The 23,249-nt window shown below is 34.7% G+C and overlaps 1 pseudogene; it reads left to right on the forward strand.

Moving 5' to 3' along the window:
• Positions 1-3,567: 3,567 nt before the first annotated feature.
• Positions 3,568-21,597, forward strand: LOC129065076 (40S ribosomal protein SA-like; annotated as a pseudogene).
• Positions 21,598-23,249: the final 1,652 nt, after the last annotated feature.

Below are 23,249 nucleotides of genomic sequence, written 5' to 3' on the forward strand. Positions count from 1 at the left end.
ACATTTTGTTATACTTATTTATGATATTTTTGATTGATTGGTTTTTGTTATACTACTTTAACTTTGTATGGTTTTTAGATTAGTGTCCTGATTGGCCAGATACATAACCACTGAATAATGGATCCATTAAACATGCTCCTATTAGTACAATGCCAGTTCTGTACAGTGCCAGTGTAAATAATGAAAAATTTCACCCTCTCTTGAGATCTTTTGACTTTCTCTTCCACCCCTCATATCTAAACTTCTAATTAAGGTAGGCTAGGTCAGTACTTTCTCATTCTGACTGAGTTAAATCTTTGGTTATACCTATTTCTGACATACCCTAGTTTTTAGTTCTATCCTTTTAAAATATATCTTGCATGTTCTGTATACAAAAAATATTTTTATAGTAGAATGCACCTAAATTTTTAAAGAAAATACTCCTTCTTTTCTTCTTCTTTGTAAAAAAAAGATAGATAAAAAATATAATTGCAATTGTTACTTCCAAATTACTACTTCATCATTAGACCATCTTGGGCATATTGTAATCTTTCTCACCTCATATAGTAAATGAACTTGATGTATAAAGTATAAAACATGATGAACTTGAAAAATTCAGGCTGGTTTAATGTAACTTTAATAGATGAAAAAAGACTTTCTGATTTGGAGTACCAACTGATCCTCTGTAGCTAACATATCTCTTGTGGTATGGCTATTCCAATGATACTGAGAACATCCATGTTATACAAATGAGCCAAAAGACAGTGTCTGTGTATTGTTTATTTCATTTCTGCTGGCTGAGATTCATTGGCTCAAAAGCCCACTGGAGCCATACTCAAATGTTTCCACATTCCAATTATTATTTTTTAATTGAGATATAATTGACATATAACATGGTATAAATTTAAGGTGTACAACATGTTGATTTGATACTTTTATATATTTCAATCTAAACAGGCAGATTTTCAACCTTTTAGAGCCTGCATGAAACCACACCCAACATCTGCCAGCCATAGGTAAGGTAAACCAAGTGGTTAAAAGATCCCAAACTGTTGCTACCCATTAGAACTTTCTGACCCAGAGAATTCCTGCTCTGCTACTGAGTGACATCACCTTGATATTTAAGGACCATTTCTGAGTGCCCATTTTTTTGGAAGTTCTCATGCTCTCTTTCTCTTCTGAGCAGGGACAGAGCCAGTAGCCTCTGGAGAGTCTCTTGCTATGAGGAACTTCCTCTGAATGCAGACATGTCAAAGCATTGCCCCTGTAAAACTTGTGTGCTTCTGTTATCTTGTGCTCACACCTTTTTCCTTGATTAGCCCCCAAATCCCTTGAACTCAAGGGTATTTTTATGGTAATTTCAATGCACAGCATGCTTACAACAGAGACAATACTTTTTCTTTCCATTTATTAGACTGGACGAGGTAAGTAGATTGTAATATATTTATATTGTTTTGAAAGAAGTTTGAAAATAGTTAAACACAGAGTATCTTTAATTAAGTAAAATTTTCTCATTTTCTTCAATTATTTTAGTATGTCCTGTTTTTCTTCTATTCTCTCACTGTATGAAATTTATTATCCATAGCCTATGTGAGGAGTACTCAGCCAGGAGGCATGGGGTATACATAGATGAAAAACACACAATTCATGTTGTTAAATTTTTAGTATGTCATTTTAAAATCTCATTTCCATGAGAAAGTCATATTTTCATTTCTATCATTTACAACAGATATAATGTTTCTAGATAATTTCTTTTATTTTATTTGAAGCAGTGGCTTTACGGAAGCTTGAAGTTTTTATTATTGGAAAAACATCTACCAAGCAAAGGGGAAAATGTTCATATACTCAATTTAAAAAGAAAAAAATTTTGTAAATTAAAAAGATATTTAAAATTTACATTATTTCAAAAGAAAAATAGGATAAAATGGAAAAAGAACAAAGAAAATTTCCTTAAACTATAAGTCAATTTTGGTTTAACTCTATACTTAAATTAATTTACATTGTAATATGTTGCAATATATACATATATATGCGCACAATAGCATTTGATTTTATAAATTGAAAACTGCTGCATTCTGAAATTTAGATTCCTTTAACAACATTTATTGACGATCTCCCATACACCAAGCAGAGTTCTAAAAAGCAGCTTATGCTAAACTAGGGCAAGGAATTTTTCAAATATTCTCCAAAAAAAAACAACAGAGGGTGACATCAGTATCATGGGAGTATAACACATCCTTTGTATTTGTCTTCCCCTAACAACAAAACTTCAGCATCTATCCACAGACAAAAGTGTCTTTGTGGGAGCTGTGGGGTCTAGCACCATATGCCAAGGAACCTGAGAGGAGGCTCACCAACCTGTGTGTTCAATAATAGGCAGACAGACCTCAGTCACAGCTGTGGAACCTGAAATGGCCCTTGAACTGGCTCCATCCCATCTTAGTCACAGTCCAGGAGCCCCTGGAATACGCTCTTAGTCAATCACCCATGGATGAGAGAACCTTAGTGGAAGTCCGGGTTTCTAGAGAAGAAGTTCCAGTTAGGATGCATTAGCGTGGGTAAGAAGAACAGCTTGAGTTGAACCCCAGCCCTACCCCAAGGTGGCTTAGCTTATGAGAGATCTTCTCGGCCCATGATTTCTCCTGCAAGGGAAAGGAATAGTGTGTGAGTGAGCCCCTGACTTCCCCAGGAGTATGGGATATTGCTAAAGGGGCTCATTTCTCTCTCACCCTATCCAGAGTACTGAGTTGTGAGTTAAATAACTAGAACACAGAAAGAGGCTGGAAGAACAACAGATAGGACTCTTGGAAAGCATTTATAGTAGAGGTCCCCTACTTCTGGACCACAGACCAGTACCGGTCCGGGCCTGTTAGGAACCTGGCTGCACAGCAGGATGTGAGCTTGGACGCAATGATCTTGAATCATCTCCAAACCACCCCTGACCCAACCTGGCCGGTGGAAAAATTGTCTCCCACAAAACCGGGCTCTGGTGCCAAAAAGGTTGGGCACTGCTGATTTAAGGTATGTAGATCCTGTTAACTGAATTATGGACTCTATCAAGGAGCCTTCTCATAAGCAGCTGGGAATGTTTCACTTGTATATCACCCCCAGCTGGTCCCCAGACAACCCCCAGACACCCCCTGTACTCTGTGTGCCTCAACCACATACCACCCCATCTTGTGACTTGTTCCCTGTGCATGTTCCTCATGGTGGTGGCAAAAGCAAGCTTCAGCAGATGGTTCGAGGGCATATGAAGAAAGCTGGCCTAAATCTGCAGGCCAGGGAGAGACCATAAACATGAGCTATAGTTCCACATTTGTGAAAACAAAAGAGAGGCTATCAGCCCTTGGACTGGTGCCTTGCAGGATCCAGAGAAAGCATATAAGCTTAATAATTCTGCCACGAGAGGGAGCAAGAAGCATGGAGCACATGTAATCATAGAAGATGGGGGAACCCCAGAATCTCTAGCAGGGCAGACAGAAACTATCTTTCTTCCAAAGGCATTTAGTAAAACTTGAGGAGGTGACTGTTATTCATATACAGAGAGTAATACAGAACATCAAGGATCATAAAAAAAATCAAGAAAACATGACACCACCAAAGGATTACAATAATCTTTCATTAACTGAACCCAAAGACATGGACATCTGTGATTTAACCAATAAAGAGTTCAAAACAGCTGTTTTAAGGAAACTTGATGAGCTACAGGAAAACACAGAAAGACAATTCAAGGAAATCAATACACCAACAAAGTGAGAGGTAAAACAAAGAAATAAAAATCATATAAAAGAACCAAACAGAAATTCTGGAACTGAAGAATATAATTTAAAAAAAATAAACAAGATGCAATAAAGAGTATCAACTTTAGAATGGCTGAAGCAGAAGAAAGAATGTGTGAGTTAGAAGACAGGAGCTTTGAAATTAACCACTCAGAGGAGAACATAGAAAAAAAGATATATGGAATACTATCAAAATGACCAATTTGTGAATTACTGGAGTTCCAGATGGAAAAGAAAGGGGGAAGGGGCGCAGAAAGCTTACTTAAAGAAATAATGGCTGAGAACTTCCAAAATCGGTAGAGATTTGTATATCCTAGTTCATAGGTCCATAACAACAAAAAATCAACTTAAAGAGATCTTTTCCAAGGCACATGATGATAAAACTGTCAAAAATCAAAAACCAGGAGAGAAACTTTAAAAATGGAGAGATAATAAACTTATAATTTACAAGGGAAATCCACAAGGCTATTGGTAGATTTCTCAGCAGAAACTTTACAAGTCAGGAGAGGAAAAAAAAAAACAACAAAAAAGAACAACAGCCTATCAAGAGCACTTTACCATCAAAACTGTCCTTCAGAAATGAAAGCTAACTAACGATGTTGCCAGACAAACAAAAGCTGAGGGAATTCATCATCACTAGACTGGCTTACTAGAAATGCTGAAAAAGGTTCTTCAAGCTGAAATGAAAGGATGTTAATTAGTAACATGAAAACATGAAAATATACAATTCACTGGTAAAGGTAAGAATATAGTCAAATTCAGATTACTTTAATACTGTAATATACTGGAGCATTAACCATGTAACTCTAGTGTAAAGGCTAAAGGACAAGAATATTCAAAATAACTATAGTTATAATTAGTTGTTAATAAATACACAATGTAAAAAGGTAAATTGTGACATTACAGAAATATCATAGAAATAAAAAAAATCCTAAAATTTGTACGTGACCACAAAGGATCCCAAATAGCCAAGGCAGTCATGAAAAAGAACAACAAAGTTGGAAACATCTCACTTCCTGATATAAAACTACACCACAAAGCTACACCATAATCAAACGAATATGGTAATGGCATAAAAATATACACACAGATCACTGGAACAGAGACAAGAATTAAACTTCCTCATGTTTGGTCAACTGATATTCAGTGAGAGAAAAGAATACTCAAAGGGAAAGGATACTCTTTTCCACAAAAGGAATTTAAAAACTGGATAAACGCATGTAAACAAATGAAATTGAACTTCTACATTACACCCTCACAAAATTAACTAAAAAGGATCAAAGACTTAAACGTATTTCCTTAAAGCTCCCAGAATAAAACACAGGGAACAAACTCCTTCACATTGGTCTTGGCAATGATTTTTTGGATGTTTCACAAAAAGCACAAACAACAAAACTAAAAATCAACAAGGAAGACTACATCAAACCTAAAAGCTCTGAACAACAAAAGAAAAAATCATCAAAATGGAAAGGCAACCTGCAGAATGAGAGAAAATATTTTCAAACCACATATCAGATATGGAGTTAAAATCCTTAATATATAAATAACCCGTACAACTCAATAACAACAACAATAACAACAAAAACCCAAATAATCCAATTAAAAATGGGTAGAGGAACTAAATAGACATTTCCCCAAAGGAGAAGTTCAAATGGCCAACAGGTACTTGAAAAGATGAACAACATCCTTACTCATCAGGGAAATGCAAGATGAGAACCACAAGATATCACCTCACACCTGTTAGAATAGCTATCATAAAGAAGACAAGAGACAACAAGTATTGATGAGGACATGGAGAAAAGGGAACCTTTGTGCACTGTTGGTAGGAATGTAAATTGGTTCAGCCACTATAGAAAATAATATGCAGGTTCTACAAAAAAATTTAAAATATCTACCATATGATCAAGCAGTTCCACTTCTGGGGATATACCCAAAGGAAAAGAAAACAGGATATCAAGGAGTTAAATGCACATCAACATTTATTGCAACAATAGCCAATATATGGAAACAACCTTAGTGCCTGTGAACAGATGAATAAATGAGGAATATATGATATATATTCCATTATATGTATATAAAATGGAATATTATTCAGCCATGAAATAGTAGGAAATCCTGCCATTTGTGATAACATGGATGGACCTTGAACACATTATGTTCAGTGAGATAAGTCAAATAGAGACAAATACAGTAGAATGGCACTTACACGTGGAATGAAAAAAGACAAGCTGCAATCCTAAAAACCGAAAGTAAAATGGTAGTTACCAGGGGCTGGGAGCTGGGGGAGTAGGAGAAATGTTGTTTAATGGTTACAAATTTACAACTAGTAGATAAATAAGTCCTGAAGCTCTAATGCACAGTATGGTGATTACAGACAATAATATTGTATTATAAACATCAAACTTACTAAGAGACTAAATCTTAATTATTCCCACCACAAAAATAGTATGATAATTATATCATATGATAAGGTGTTAGCTAACACTGCAATGGCAATCATACCGCAATATATAATTATATCAAATCAACATGTTTTATACTTTAAACTTTAATACATGTCAGATATGTTTCAATATAATTAAAAAATTGGGTGAGTAAATAGAATTTTTGTAGGCAAAGTTTAATTGTTATTAACATAAAAGAGACTGTTATATCTTTGTGATATTTTATGTAATCCATATAGTAACCGCAAAGCAAAAATCTACAGAAGAGTCACAAAAGTGAAGGAAATCAAAGTATACCAATACGGAAAATCAATTCACAAAGGAAGGCAGAAAGAGGCAAAAAGGAATAAGGGAACTACTAAACAGCCAGAAAATAATAGCATGGCATTAGTAAGTCCTTACTTATCAATAATTACTCAAAATATATATGGATTGAATTCTACAATCAAAAGACATAAAGTAAATGGATAAAAAAATAAGATCCGACTATACGCTGTCTGTAAGAAACTCACTTTAGCTTTAAGGACACACAAAGACGTAAAGAAAAAGGACAGAAACAGACATTATAAGAAAAGAGAAACCAAAAGAGAGCAGGGGTAGCTATACTTATATCGGACAAAAATGCCTTTAAGCCAAAAATATTAAGAAGAGGCAAAGAAGGTCATTATATGATGATGAAGAGGTCAATTCATCAAGAATTGGAAATGTATATACACTTAACATCAGAGCACCTAAATAAATTAGGCAAATACTAACAGATATGAAGAAAAAATAGACAAAAATATGACAGTACCAAGGATTTCAATACTTCACCTTCAGCAATGGATAGATCAGATTGACAGAAAATCAACAAGGAAACATTGGACTTAAACCATACTTTAAACTAAGTGGTCCTAACAGACCTCTCTAGAACATTCCATCCTACACCAGGAGAATACACATTTTTCTCATGTGCACATGGAATATTCTTCAGGATCATCACGTAATCAGTCAAAAAAAAACAAGTCTTAATAAATTTAAGAAGATGTAAATAATATCAACCATCAAACTTTAGGTCGATAAATTAATTTCAATAAAATAAATTTAATTGATTTATTTAAATAATTTTAAGTAAATAAAATTAATTTTGAATTAAATGTACTGCATTACATTGGATAGATAAATGAATTAATGAAGTGTTGCAGATATAAACTCTCCTATAACAGCATAGAATAGCTCTTGTGTTTTAAACCAGTGGAAAACAAAAATGTTTTTGCTCCAAATGTAGTTCTGACCTACATAGTTTGAGTCAGGCTCATTTGATCAATAGGATATATGAGGGTATGTAAAATTTCATTAATTGTGCTAACTCTTAATATTTGTATCCATATTTTGAAGGAGAAATAATATTAACATTATTGGTTTTGAAATAAATGTAACAAGTTGCTAAATCATACTTATCCTCTTGACACACAATAACTAAGCATGTTTTAATTGCAACATTTCTTTAGAAAAGTAGAATGTCTTAGAGTCAAGATAAAAAAGATAATTTACTTAATAATGCCATACTATCATTTTGTCTTATGTACTGTAAGGTATTGATGTTGATTACAGATGGAATGACCAAAATATTCTTCAAAAGTTATTGTTATGCAGAAAAAATATGTTTGAACACCAAACAAATTACTGGAAATGAAGAACGAGAGCCAATAACTACAGAATCCTCACAGGACACTTGTGGCCTGGTACTTGGCTTATAGAACTCCAGACTTACAAGTGATAATAAACTCACTTCCTGGTGGGCTGGGAACCTTAGCATATTTGAAGACCTTGAGAAGAAAGGAATTTATTAATTTTATGGGTACTACTGTGATATCTAAGGAAGAGAATTTCTTGGCATTGACTTCCCAGCCTAGACTTTATAGAGTCTTTTAAATGGTTCAATCCTAGATTCTTTAAGAAAATTTGCAAACAAAAGCTAACAGTTTTGCCTCAGTATCTGTTAATAACTACATGATCAAGGAAGCTTATTTGATTATTTAACACCTCTTAATACACCTATGAAAACAATCAGTCCAAACTATAATAAGGCCAACCTTTTTCTGATCAATATTTGAAAATACTTTTGGACTAAAATGAGGAATGCTATGAACTGAATGTATGCATCCCGCACCCCCAATTTTATCTTAAATCTTAATCCCCAATGTGATAGTATTTGGAGATGGGGTATTTGGGAGGTAGTTTGGTCATGAAGCTGAAGTCTTCATGAATGGGATTAGTGCCCTAATAAGAAGAGCCTTGAGGAAGATGATCTGTCTTTCTGTCATGTGAGGACACAGCAAGATAATAGCCATCTGAAAACCAAGAAGGGGGCTCTCACCAGAAACTTACCATGCTGGCACTATGATCTTGGACTCCCCAACCTCCAGAACTGTGATTAATAAATTGTTATTTAAGCCACCCAGTCTATTGTATTTGTTGTTCCAGCCTGGACTAAGAAGGGGAGAGATTTAAGAAAATTATTGAAGTTGGGCATCTTTTCATATATCTGTTAGCTATTTGTATTCCTTCTTTGGAAAAGTGTCTGTTCAGGTCCCCTGCCCATTTTCAAATTGCATTGGTTGTTTCTTTGGTGTTGAGTTGTATGAGTTCTTTATTAATTTTGGTTATCAACCTCTCGTCAGAGCTGTTGTTTGCAAATATCTTCTCCCATTCGGTTGGTCACCTTTTTGTTTTGTTGGCTGTTTCTTTTGCTGTGCAGAAGCTTTTTAGCTTGATATAGTCCAATTCATTTATTTTTGCCTTTACTTCCCTTGCTTTTGGGGTCAAATTCATAAAATCCTCTCTAAGACCATGGTCCATAAGCTTAGTACATGTGTTTTCTTCTATGTAATTTGTTTCGTATCTTATATGTAGGACTTTGATCCATTTTGAATTAATTTTTGTGCATGGGGACAAAGTGGAATCTAGCTTCATTTTTTTTTTTGCATGTGGCTTTCTAATCTTCCCAGAATCATTTTTTGAAGAAGCTTTCTTTCCTTCATTGTGTGTTTTGGCTCCTTAGTCAAAAATTATTTCCCCATATACACATGGTTTTATTTCTGGGCTTTCAATTCTGCGCCATTGCTCATTGTGTCTGTTTTTGGGGGCCAGTATCATGCTGTTTTGATTCTTGTTGCTCTGTAGTATAATTTGAAGTCAAATTGTATAATACTTCTGGATTTATTCCCTTTTTCTCAGGATGCCTTGGCTATTTGGGGTCTTTTGTGGTTCCATACAAATCTTTAAAAAATGTCATTAGGATTTTGATGGGGATTGAATTAAATTTGTGTATGGTTTTGGGTAATATGGACATTTTAACTGTGTTGATTCTTCTAATCCATGAACACAGAATATCTTTCCATTTCATTTTGTGTTTTTCAGTCTCTTTTCAAAACGGTTTGTAGTTTTCAATATATAGGTCCTTCATATCCTTTGTTAATTTTATTCCTCAGCATTTTATTCTTTTTTGTTGAAATCGCAACTTTACTAGCTATTAGGGAAATGTAAATCAAAACTACAATGAGATACCACCTCACACCTGTTAGAATGGCTATTATTATCAAGTCAAAAATAACAGGTGTTGGAGAGGTTGTGGAGAAAAAGAAACCCTTATTCACTGCTGGTGGAAATGTAAACTAGTACAGCCACAATAGAAAACAGTCTTATGGTTCCTCCAAAAATTAAAAATAGAGTTACCATATGGCCCAGCAATCCCTCTTCTGAGTATCTACCTGAAAAACTCAAAAACATTTATTTGCAAAGATATAAACTCCCCTATGTTCACTGCAGCATTATTCATGGTGGCGAAGACATGGAAACAACCAAAGTGTCCGTTGATAGAGGATTGGATAAAAAAGATACGGTACATATATACTGTGGAATACTACACAGCCATGAGAAAAGATGAAATATGCCATTTGTGACAACATGGATGGGCCTTGAGAATATTATACTAAGTGAAATATCACTCAGAAAAAACAAAGAACCATATGATTTCATTCATATGTGGGATATAAAACTAAAACTCATAGACACAGGCAATAGTATGGTGGTTACTGGAGGGAAGAAGGGATAGTAAAGGGTAAAGGAGGGCAAATATGTAGTGATGGAAGATGATTTGACTGCGGGTGGTGGGTACACAGTACAATAATACATATCATGTATCAGAATTATATACTTGAAAACTACATAATCTTATAAACCAATGTCACCCCAATAAATTTAATAAAAAAGAAAATTATTAAAACTGAAAAAAAGGCAGAAAAAGTGGATGGCATGTATTTTCAATGTTATTCTGAGACATTGTTTAATATGCTCACCCAAGGATTATATAATTTTCTAGGAGAATGTATCTTTGTTTGACTTTGTTATTTAATACTCGATGGGAACCCAGACACTATGAAGTTTCTTAATGTTATGTAAATTTCTACCTGATAGAAAAGATAACTCTGATAGTTATGATTTGACTGCCCCATAGAACAATAATGAGTTTAATATCTAATTTAGCAGTCCTACTCTAAAAATTTTTACATGGCATTCTTGATAGTCTATATAAACCCCCATTCATCAAATGCTCTTGGAGGAAGAAGTTTTACCATCTTAGTGGTTTCCTCATTAATTAATGAGTTGAATAAAATATCTAAAATATGTTCATTTTATTTGTAAGTCATTTTAAACTTTTTAAATATTTTGACCCATATAAGGCATTTCATGTTTATGAAAGTTTCATTTTTATAGAAATAGAAGAATTCGTATGGGTAATCCCATAAGGATTCAATATCATAGAAGAGAAAACAAGGCTAGATTTCAGTCTCCTTTTACCTTGAGTTATACTATTTAAATTTCCTGATTCAGACTTAGGACTAATTAGATGTGTATCCTTCTGTGATGGCCAAGAGGATGACAAGCATTCTAAACACAGACTAAATGGTCTTAATGTCATGAACCAGGAACTGTTCCTAGAAAAAACTGAACCCATTTTCTCAATTACTTTCAGAAATGGCAGAAGAATAGTAAATCTGCCAAAGCCAAAATTGTTTTTGGAATATATTTTCCAGAGGTCATATTGTGAATACTAATGAAGCCAGCGCAGCAATTTGTTTGCTTATTTCAATGCACATTTAGCAGCTGACTCAAACCTGCCAGGCTACTGGGAAATGGTGTTGCACAAAGTCAGGATTTTCCCCCCACAGGAGCAATACTTAAATTTTCTTCTGGTCAGGGTGGAATACACTTGCACTTACACATTTCCCTTGTAAAGTGTGTATACCATATTCTGTAATATGGAACTCCGGGGTCTTCACCAACCACTTGCTAAGGCAGGTGAACAAATTCAAAGCTGCTTGTGAGAAAAATGCTGACCCTGGCAAAATTACTTAGCGGTGAGAACTAATTTTATCTCATTTAGGGGAGAATAAGGTCCTTTAAAATCTTATTTTAAAAACTCATGCTGCCCCCACCCCTAACCTGCAGTATTTATACTTTTCTCCTTAGCAATTATCAACACATAATACCATTTATTTGTTAATTTTCTGTTTTCCTTACTACAGTATAAGCTTCATGAGTTCAGTGATTTTTCTTTGTATACAGGGTGGGGCAAGAGTAGGTTTACAGTTGTTTGTATGAAAAATAATATAACATTTAATAAGTAATAATACAAAAATAAACTGTGTTTTATGCACTCAAAGCTATAAACCTACTTTTGTCCCACCCTGTATTATTTTCTGGCTAAAACCTGTTAGTTAATGTGTCTCGTGCATAGTAAGTATTCAGTACATATAAATTCAGTGAAGTGAATGAAGTGAATGAAGTGAATGAACGAATAAATGAATGGGCCTTATCTAAGTCTATTTAATACTATGATAGTATAAGAAACTCTTAAACTGGTCAAAGCATCTTTACTTTGAAGTTTCCTTTTATCAGATTATGAGACTCATATGACTTTTTTTGTTTCGGTTTTGGTTTAGCAAATTTAATGTTTAATAAAGGTCAGAAACTATTACCCCAGGTCATTATTATCTTACCTTCTTATAAATTTAACAATTTTTAAAGTTTTTTCTTTCCATTTTAGTAACTTCTTGTGCATTTTATAGGTCCTCTCAAATTCTGTTGTTAATCAGATAAAGTCTACATTATAAATAAATATCATCTATACCTAACCCATAAAAATCCATTTTTAAAAACCCTGAAATGGTTGTTATATTACTCATATACCTATTGTACCAAAATCCTCCAGAAAACCATACAAGTTTGAAAGAGAAATATTTTTCTACCTTGTGTGCATGAACAACCATGAATTTCGAATAATGAAAAAATTTCCACAAAATTATTACATACATTTAAGTTAATTGGTAGTAACAGAAGTTTTCTTTTAGGATATGTGCTATGACAATAGTGGTAAGAGAAGTACAATATTTTCTCCTGCTGAGAAAGAGATCATCAAAGGTACTTAGTGCAGAAAAATAATTAAATACATGCAAAGGTTGAATTCTGATTTTTGAGAAGCTGTGCCTTCTGTGTGGTGAGTTCAATTTTAAAATTGCCAGCAGGAAAATAACTTGTTAGGTAATATTGCTTCACCTTCAACTGTTCAGACTGATCAAATGTATTCATTTTCCGGCAAATGTCAGCTGAATTAATTATTGTACAGTTGATTAAATGAAACAAAAGATCTGACATTGTCTAGGAATATGTATTTTGTCATGTGTAGTACATGTTCACACTCTAATTGATATTTGGACTGTAGATAGAAGCATAAAAATATTATGATACTTAACATTTCCATTGAAAGTACAAAAAGAAAAATTTCAAATACTGGTAGGTGGTCTAAACATTCCATTTATTTGTACACTAAGAGAGTCCTTGTCAGTTAATCTTTGGAACCTATAATAGTTTTCCTTTTAAGAACACTGCAGATATTACTTAAGGATTTTCAAGTTATTATGGCAGATAATGACTAATAATTTGCTCTTCAACCATTAAAATACACAATAAATCTTTCAAAATGTTTCAAACTTTCAACAGCATTGGAAACCAAGAATGTCTAATCTGCAAAACTTGAAGAAGTGTTTCTATCAATTAAAGTGTAAATGAGGTCATGAGGTGGAATATGGTTTAGACAACAGAGATACAGAGGGACAAAGGGGCCATAGAAACTTTTACTCATTTATCCGTTAAATTGTTTCACTGTTCTGAAAAAAAGAAAATTTTATCATCTACCTTCCCCAGTCTGCCCCATTCAGGCCTCTTGTTCTCCCATAGGTCCTGTTCTGAGTTGAGAGAGCTGTGGAAAATGGTGTCCTATGGAAAATGTACTTCTTTATTTTTACCATCTGTGCTAATGAACGAAAAAAATTCCTAAGAGTACCTGAGCAATGAGACCAAGGTATCCTTCCGTAGGCCAGAAAATTTACATAAAACAGTAACAATTACAAAACAGATACAATTACAAAACAGTAACAACAAAAACTATTTTGCACCAGTTATGTTACAGGCTTTTCAGTTATCTCTTTGTTTAGCAAGTTAATAAAATAATTCAGACAACAACAATAACAAAAGACAACAAAACCCAAACTTTTGAAGAAAGATGCACCACAAGAACTGAAATTAGTTTTAGGAAGCTGATACTCTATTATGTTCTCAGAGCATTGAAAGCTATGATGAAAACACAGGAAACCATGATGAAAATTGAGTTGATTTGTGTCAGGAAGAAATAAATAGAGAATATAGTGAGACAATGATACGTGTCAAAGGATTTAATATTGCAGACTGAAATTCAGTCTTAGAAATAATGAAGTGGAGTAATGGTGTTTCAGAAAGTGAATCCGTCATGTGGAGGACAAATCTAGGATACTAACTCTGAATACAAAGTAAGAGAAAAAGAAAAAGGCAATTGCAACCCACAAGATAAGACATGGGAAGATAGAATAAGAAAATTTATGTTCTTAAGGAGGAGATCAAAACCAAAGGATATGAAAGAAAATCAATATGAGATATAATTTAAGAAAACATTATACAACTGAAGAAAGGCTTGACTTAAAGATAAAGTGTTTACTGAGAAAAATACCCCCTCTCATTCTACTGAATTCATAAAGCATTTCAAGAAAAAATGAATAATTGTACAATCCAAGAGGCAGAAAATGACTCTTTTACTCTAAGGAATAAAAAATGACCTTTGAAACTTCTGCAGTAATAAGTACAGGAGTGAGTAGAGTAAAATTCACAATATTTTCAGAGAAAGGAAGTAAAAATTTATATGCCAGGTGGTTTGTCAATCATGTACATAGGGTAAAGAAAGTGAATCACCCATGTTCTCTCATAAGAAACACTTGAAGATATATTCTAGCCAGAATAAATATGGATTACTTTTGAATTTATTATTTCAACACTTAATGATAGTTATCTGTAGTACAATTATTATAGTAAGACACAATGGTAGGCACCAGGATAGAAAGATGGTCTAAATTTCACATAGTAGTACTACAAACTGACACTTGTACTTATGCAGTGCAAGAGAGTGTATAACTAAGAGGCAGGACACACAGATAAAATCAAGGATACCTGAGAAAGTTTTCATTGAGTTGGGAACTAAAGAATGAGTAGTAATTGTCCTGTCTGGGTAGCTCAGTTGGTTACAGTATCGTCCCTATGTGCCAAGGTTGTGGGTTAGATCCCTGGTCAGGGCACATACTAGAATCCACCAATGAATGCATAAATAATTGGAACAACAAATTGCTCTCTTTCGGTCTGTCTGTCTCTCTCCTCTCATGGCACATGCCTGGGTTGCCCGGCTGGTTCCTGGATGGGGGTATGAGAGAGGCAACCAATCAAATGTTTCTTTCACACGTCAATGTTTCTCTCCCTCTCTCTCTGTTCCTCTCTCTCAAATTAATAAAAAAAAAGAATGAGTAGGAGTAATTAAAGTTATTGGGATGAAGTGGAAAGTGTATTCAGAGGGAATAACAACATGGCCATGAAACTGAAAGAAACCGCTGGGACTATGGACAAGAAAAGAGGACCATAGTGTCACATGACAAATGGGAAGTGGTAGGAGCCAGAGAGCATATAGGTCTTATAGGTCATATTACCATTTTCGGTCTTCATCTGAAAAGCATGGGAAGCCATTGATTAATATAAGGTATATGTGTGTATGTCAGGGGGCGGGGGGACATGTTCAGATTCACATTTTTAGAAGTTGACATTGGTTGAGGAATAGAGTAAAAGAGAACAATTTGGACAATATGATATAGAGAAAGAATCTATGGCACTATTTTATTTGAACACCTCCAAGATGGTGAATTTAGAGTGGTGGTGATGGAGATGGCAAAGTGGGCATCTTAAAAATGTGCTGAACTAAACACTAGGTTCTTGATGCGTACACTTTATTGGCCATTAAGGTTTTCCCTAAGATAAAACATGTTCGAAGAGGTAGGTTCGGTGTTGGGGGGATTTCATGTTCACTGTGGGAATTTAAGTGTATCCTTTGAGACATTTAAGTGAAAATCTTAAATTTTGAGAAGACAGTTGGGGCTGCATTTCTGAGGTGAGTTCTCAGAAAGAGATACAAGTCTGTGAATCATAACATGTGAGATTTATTAAAAACTTTGGACCTGGATAGGACAGAGGAAAGAGCTCACAAATAAGCCTGGTAAAGAGGAACTGGTGCTAAGTCCTGAGAGAACTCAAAATTAAACTAATAATAACTATTTTTGTAAACATAATTTTTAAGACAGAATTTCTTATGAGAAGATATATAGTAAATGTTCTAATAAGATAAAGGTTTATTATTTTTCTTACCTAACATAAGTTACATGTGTATGCAATCCAGGGCCTGTTTGGTATTTTCAAACTTATCATCATCTTTAGCAAGTGATTTTGATTCTCAAATTTCCCTCTGGTTCTAAGATTCCTGCTGTAGCCCTAAGCTCATGTCCTTGTTCCAAGCAGGAAAAGGAGGAAGGATGGAAAGTATCCAGGAGACTTACCTGATTTATGCTCCATCTCACTGTTTACCGCTAGACCCAAGGGCATTGGGAAATGCAGTTTTGGGCTGGCCACATTGCCATCTGGAATGGAATGCACTTTCTGTTAGTAAAGAAGAGACTAGATATTGGGCAGGTAACCAGCTGTGTCTGCTATAAACATACTGTGGGGAAATTACTCTCATATACTGCTATATATGGTATGCAGTATTACAGGTGTTCTGAACGACATTTTAGCAAATTATGTTCAAATATTTAAAACGTTTATACACTTTTGGCAGAGTGTTTTCACTCTTAGAAAGTCAGTCTAACGAAACAGTAATTCTGCCTCACCAAGCAGACTTGGGAAGTTTGCAGCTATGATTCTCTTGGTATTTAGGTTGGAAACAATCCAAGTGTCAAGAAGATCAGTCAAAGTTGGAAGTTCTGAATATCAACTAATTGCTTTTTGAATGGGGTACAGGATATACAGGTGGGGCAAAGAAGGCTTACAGTTGTTCAAATGGAAAATAATACAATCATTAATACATAATGATACAATTATAAACTCTATGTTTCACACACTTACAACTGTAAACCTACTTTTGCCCCAACCTGGGGTTGTGCCCTTTAAGATAATTCAAACTGGACCTCCTGGTCTCATTATTTTAATGATAAAGATTAACTAGTTACGTCAAACTTAAGCCTTTCGCTAAGTTTTGGTATCCTTTACCCTGGTCAGCTTTCCCAAAATAATCTGTTCTTTCACTCTTACTTATCTAATAATCCGGAAGGCTGCTGCCAGTTAAATATTGTATATTACTCTGGTCTGTTATCACTATTGGAGACAAGTAAGCCTTATCATTATCTTATTATATTTAGTGTTGTCAATCAGAGATTTCTTGTCCTGATGAATGAGGAAATATATTTATTCTTCATCTTGCAAAACTAGTTGAAATTTCTTTCTTCCTATATGTGGTGAGAGATCATCAGTAATAATCAATTTGTTCCTGAAGGACCCTAATTTTCCCAAACAATTCGGCTTATGTAAAAACTATTGAGAAAGGTACACATTTACTCTTTATGAAAAGAGTAATTACTTAACAGAAAAAAAAGAATACATTATACTCCCTTATCATTAAAGTTAACTAATAAAGTGAATAAAAATTACTATTATAAAGAGCCATGCTTTTATTCACAGACTAAAGTAATTACAGCAGTATTTTCTCTGTTGTGTGTATATTGTCAAAACTTAGAAAATGAGAACCTTTTTTAACTGAGCTCATTTGTCCTTGCACCGTACAAGCCACCTTTGAAATCTTCACTTTTGGGCACCCATGATATATTGCAGATCATGGAATCAGCTATTATGCAAAAAGTGCTAGTATTTTCTTTTTTTTTCCACAAAAGAAGAGAAAGAGCATTAGAAACTAAATTCTGGGCATTGAGTATTGGATATCTGGGCATTGAGTATTGCACGTAAGTTTGGTAGAGAGGGTGAAGTTAAAGCTGGATCAAATTCTAACTAGAACTAGAAAAGATACTACTTTAAAAAAGGTCACGAGTTCATAACATTTACTGTTTAATGTTACGAATCTTTTTTTTTTGCTTTGAAGTATAGTTTATTCTCTCAGTAACATACACATAGATTATTAATCGTTCCAGAAAGTTTTAAATACGCCCCCTTTTCTTTTATAATTCTCATGTCTCATTGCCTCCCATTATGGAGTCACTTCATTATTTTTCACTACTGGTTACAGAAGGAGAAAGAGGTGTATATAATGTGTCTGTTCTTTTAAGTCATCTTATGGAGAAGTAGTGAAATAAAATATACAGAAATAAAAGTTTATTTCATTTTTATATTGTGAAAATGAAGTTCTAGTTAATTAGAGATTGAAGTAAGTATTTTTAAGTAAAACATAAAATGTATAAAAAACTGTGATAATTACGTTTTGTGATATATATATAAATTTATGTTTTAAGTTAAAGGAAAAACTCATTGCATGAAATTATTAGAGGCACCATTAAGTATGCTGTTATGAAGCATACCACTTATTATTTTTGAGGTCTCAATAACCCTTGTGCAAATGTGAAATGTGAATACATAATTAGTTAACTTATTAATCATTTATTTAAAATATTTGTTGATTTTTTGCTCTGTGCCAAACATTCTTCAAGGTCTACGGATACGATAATAAACATGATATTTACATCTCTCTCCTCCCATAAAGTTACAAAACAGTTGAGAAAATAATGCAGCTTGACGAATGTTATGGTAGGAGACATTAGAATTTTATGGGAACCTATGGCCATAGAACAAAACCTGTCTTCGTGATGGTCTTCCTGAGAATGCCATATTTAAGTTAAGAAATAGAGAGTGAATAGACATAGCCAGACAGAAGGCAGAGGTTGGTGGCATCCTGGAAGTGATGGCCTTGTGGAATGAATGTCATCTATTTTTAAGAGCCAGACGTTATCCAAAGGGCAAAAATAAGCCACTGAAGGAATTCAGGTAGTGAATAATCAAATTTGTATTTTTATGAATATTACTTAAACTGGAATTTTGAACTGTAGATAGACAGGGCTTAGAGGCAACAGAGCAATTAGGAGGCTGTTTCAGAACTGCAGTAAGGGAGGAAAATGGCCTAGAAGAGTGTGGGAAAGGATGATAGAAGGATAGAAAATAGCTCATAACCAAACCATCAAAAAGGCCTGCTGAACTTTTTTTCAAAAGTGATTTGAGAGAGAGAGAAAGAGAAAGGGGAGGGGGGAGAGAGAGAGACAGAGAGAGAGAGACATTGATTCTTTGTTCCACTTATTTATGCATTCGTTGGTTGATTCTTGTATGTGTCCTGACCAGGGATTGAACCTACAACCTGGATATATCAGGATGACACTCTAACCAACCACGATACCCAGCCAGGGCCCTAAAAGCCTCTAATGTCAAAATGTTTCCAGCATCTGACCACTGCTTACCATCTGTCTTGCCAGTATCTTGCTACAAGCCAACAACAAATTTCATCTCAATTATTGCAATTAACTCTTAACTAAAATTATCCTATTTAACCAATAAAAATTTTATCTGGCAACCCTGCTCCTTACTGTTCTCCCATGTCCTGCCTCTTTTCCTGTGTCAGTCTGTTTTCATCATGGCTGCCAGAGTACCATTATGAAAATGCAACTCAATTTTGAAAAGTTCTAAGAAACTCAACTGGGCAAGATGTATTATGTTTTTTATACACTGCTGGGTTAAATTTGCTAATATTTTGTCCAGGATCTTTGCACTTAGGTTAATCAGTCCTTTGATCTCTAATTTCTCTTTCTCTGTTTGCCATGGTCAGGTTTTGCTATTGAGGTTATATTCTTATCATTCAATGAATTGTAATCTTTTCTTTTTTGTCCCTCTATTCTTTGCAAACTTGTTTATAAGATTCAATTGATCTTTTGCAATTTGGTAGAACTTGCCTGAAAACTACTTAGGCCTGGTTTTGTTCTCATTTTACATGTGAATATACTGATTCAGTTTATGTTATGAGACAAATTTTTTAGTCAATTTTTATAACATTTTCTAGGAAATTGAATATTTTATCTAAATTTTCAAGCTTACTATCATAAAATTCTTCAATGTTTTTTTCTTGTAATCTGAGTTTTATCTCTACTTCTGTCCTCCCTCATATTGTTTGTATGTGGGGCTGTTGTTTTTGATTAGTTTTGCCAGCACATATGTAGTTTTGTTTTTTTTAAAAATCAGCTTTTGTCTTGCTGATTCTCTCCATTGTGTATTTGTTTTGAATTTCATTAACTTCTGATTTTATAGTTATTATCTCTTAATTTCTATATTTTTTGGTTTATTCTAGTTTTCATATACTATTCTGTTTTGTGTTTAAAATTCTCATAATTTTTTCCTATTTGTCAAAATTTTATGTAACTCTTTGTTAGATCTAGAAGTCCAATAGATTGAGTTTTATTTTATCTTGGCAAGAATATTTCATAAGTAGTGCTTTGTAATTCCTATTGATTATTTTACCTTATGTATGAATTTCCTGAATAATGAACTGGTTACCTAAATAAAATCTCAAGAAATAAACACTGAATGTTTAAGCACACTTACGATAATCAGTGTTATTATTGATTTTAATAGATTGGATACATTTCAGTACTTCTTTTCAAAGGTCGTTGTCCATCTTTAGCTAATGGGAGTCCGAGTTGTCTCCTGTGTCCTTGTATAGTGTGTGACAGAGTCTAAGTATAGGATTTCTGAGTTGACAAGATAACCAGGCTCATCGTGAAAATTTCTGGTCATAACTTGGAATAGCACACATCTCCAAGGAACCCTGGTCGTTTCTTTTAGTGGAAAGTTATATTTAGAAAATATATCCAGGTGGTAGGTTTGCTTTTTCTACTGGGTTGTCAGTTTCTTGGCCATTTCAGTGGAGAGCTAAGAGACATGTATTTTATTTACTATAGAGTGAGAAAAACAAATTCTACCTTCCCATGGTACGCTGAGTGGTATCCTTACGGTGGTGTTCTGTGTTCTTCTCAGAAAGAGAAACTTCATACTGTCTGGAGGCCTTGATGTCCCGCAAATGAAGGAGGAAAATATCCTCAAGTTCCTTGCAGCAGGGACTTACATAGGTGGCATCAACCTTGACTTCTAAATGGAACAGTACATCTACGAAAGGAAAAGTGGTGGCATTACCTCACACATTCGAAGAGAACCTGGGAGAAGCTTTTGCAGGCAGCTCCTGTCACCAGTACTACTGAAAACCCTGCATTTCACACCTGCATTTCAGTTGCATCTCACACCGTCCAGGAATACTGGCCAGCGAGCTGCGAAGCTTGCTGCTGCCCCTGAGGCCGCCTGTTGCGGGCCGCCTCACTTCCGGAACCTTCGCTAACCACCTCCAGGCAGCCTTCGCGGAGCCGGGATTTCCGGTGGTTACCGATCCCAGGAGGACCACCAGGCTCTCACAGAGGCGTCTGGGGTTAACCTGCCTATCACTGCTCTGTGTCACACAGACTCTCTGCTCTCTGTGGACATTGCCACCCTTCCCAACACACAATGAGGGGGCTCACTCAGTGGGTCTGACGTGCTGCCTGCGGGCCCGGGAAGCACTGTGCACAGGCGACACCGTCTCCCCGGCACACCCAGGGGAGGTCCTGCCTGACCTCTGCTTCTACGGGGACCCCGAAGAGGCTGAGACAGGAGAGCAGGCCCTCGCTGAAACGGCTGTGATCAAGGAGGAACTTCCGGGTGGCGGGACCGCTCGGACTCGGAGTTCACCGAGTCCACTGCCGCTCGGCCCGAGGTTGTGGGCTGGCCTGAAGGCGCAGGCGCCCTCTGTGCCTGCGCAGCGTCCCCGCCGAAGGCCGGCCTGCGGCCCCCACCCCGCCCTCGGGCCACGAAACGGGTAGGAACAGCCCCTGAGCGGCCTTAAGCTGGCCTTGCGCAAACTCTTACGCAGAATGGAAATAAGGCTGAGGGAAAATAAAGTGTCTGAGAAAGTAAATAAATTCTAAGTTGATAGATTCAAGTAATTCTAATTTCCCAAATTTAAATGGAGATTTTAAGTTTCATTTAACTAATTTACATCCTTATCTTGACTTTTTTACTGAAAATCTTGGCTTCTAATGATATTAGTGTAATTATTTATATTCTTTCATCTGCTTTGTGTATAGTGAAGTATGTATGCATATTTATAATACATTTAAAATTATATGGTAACTTTTGGTTTGACCCCAGGTTTTGGTATGCAAAAAATTATTAAGTAAATTAATTTAAAAAATTACACCAGCATTAAATTTAATAACAGGTTACACAAGCTGCAATTTAAGATTTAGTGATCTTTATTTTTGGTTTCACTTAGGTATATACAGACAAAATCCTATTTTTAAATTCATTGCTTCACAATTTTCTTTTTTATTTAATATTACCTTTCAAACATATATATATAAACAAGGTCTTAAGGTCAAAATTATAAAACAAGGCACATTAGAAAGTATCTAGTTTTTTATCCTCGTTCTTCCCATCATCTCTTTTTTTGTCTTCTTCCCATCTACAGTTCACTCTTTTTTTTAATCTTCCCACTGTTTCTTTTTGAAAATATTAGCAAATATGCATGTTTATGTATGAGTGTGTTTATGGGTTCCCACATCTTTGATACTCAAAGGGTACCCAAAAAGATGTAACATACTTCTTTTTTTTTTTTTTTACAACTGTCTCGCTTTTGCAAATGGTAGAGAAATAAATAGCCTTGTGCATGAATCATTTGTATTTCTTTGAGTGTATCTTAGGGAGAGTTTCCTAGCAGTGGGATTACTGAGTTAAAGGGTAAATGCAAGTTTAATTTCACTAACTAATAATTTGCATTTCCACTAGCAATGTAACGGTGACTGTTTTCTCACAGCCTTAACAACAGAGTATGTTGTCAAAGTTTTTTGTTTTTGCCAAGGTAGAAATGATACCTCAGTGTAATTTCAATTTGCATTTCTCTTATTATATATGTGATTGCTTCATATAATTAAGGGCCATTGTCCTTAATTATGTGAATTGTTTTCCATATCATTTGCCTATTTTTTTCCTAAAATGTTGGGACTTACTCTTCTTATTTTTTAGAAGTTTAGAAGTTCATTATACAAAGTCTGGCAGAAGTAATGCTTGCTTGAGTGTGGTTGATAGGGTAATAGTATGGGTGTAATAGTTTGTAGTTTTAATTTGGACATTTCACCTAAAATGTGATGTGGTGTGTTTGAGTGTGATATTGTTATGTTACAAAATTACATACTTACGATTTTTTAATAAAAGATTTTGTAATAAAAAGGGACATTATTTGTGCTGGACCCTCTATAATAGCGATATTTACTTTCTATATATGATGTAAGATGTAACTTTTATCCAACATTATCATTTGCATTCCTTCTTTCTTCTTTTTTATTTATACTATGTACATTTTAGATGTGATGAAACTTAACAATAATTTTCCTTTTTGCTTCTAGATTTTGAATCACAGTAAGGCAGTTTTTTTTACCCTTGTCTAGATAATAAAGGAATTCACCCATATTTTGTT

The sequence above is a fragment of the Pteronotus mesoamericanus genome, unplaced genomic scaffold (genome assembly GCF_021234165.1).
Source record: "Pteronotus mesoamericanus isolate MK-2021 breed Mesoamerican mustached bat unplaced genomic scaffold, CSHL_Meso_final contig_173, whole genome shotgun sequence".
NCBI lineage: Eukaryota > Metazoa > Chordata > Mammalia > Chiroptera > Mormoopidae > Pteronotus > Pteronotus mesoamericanus.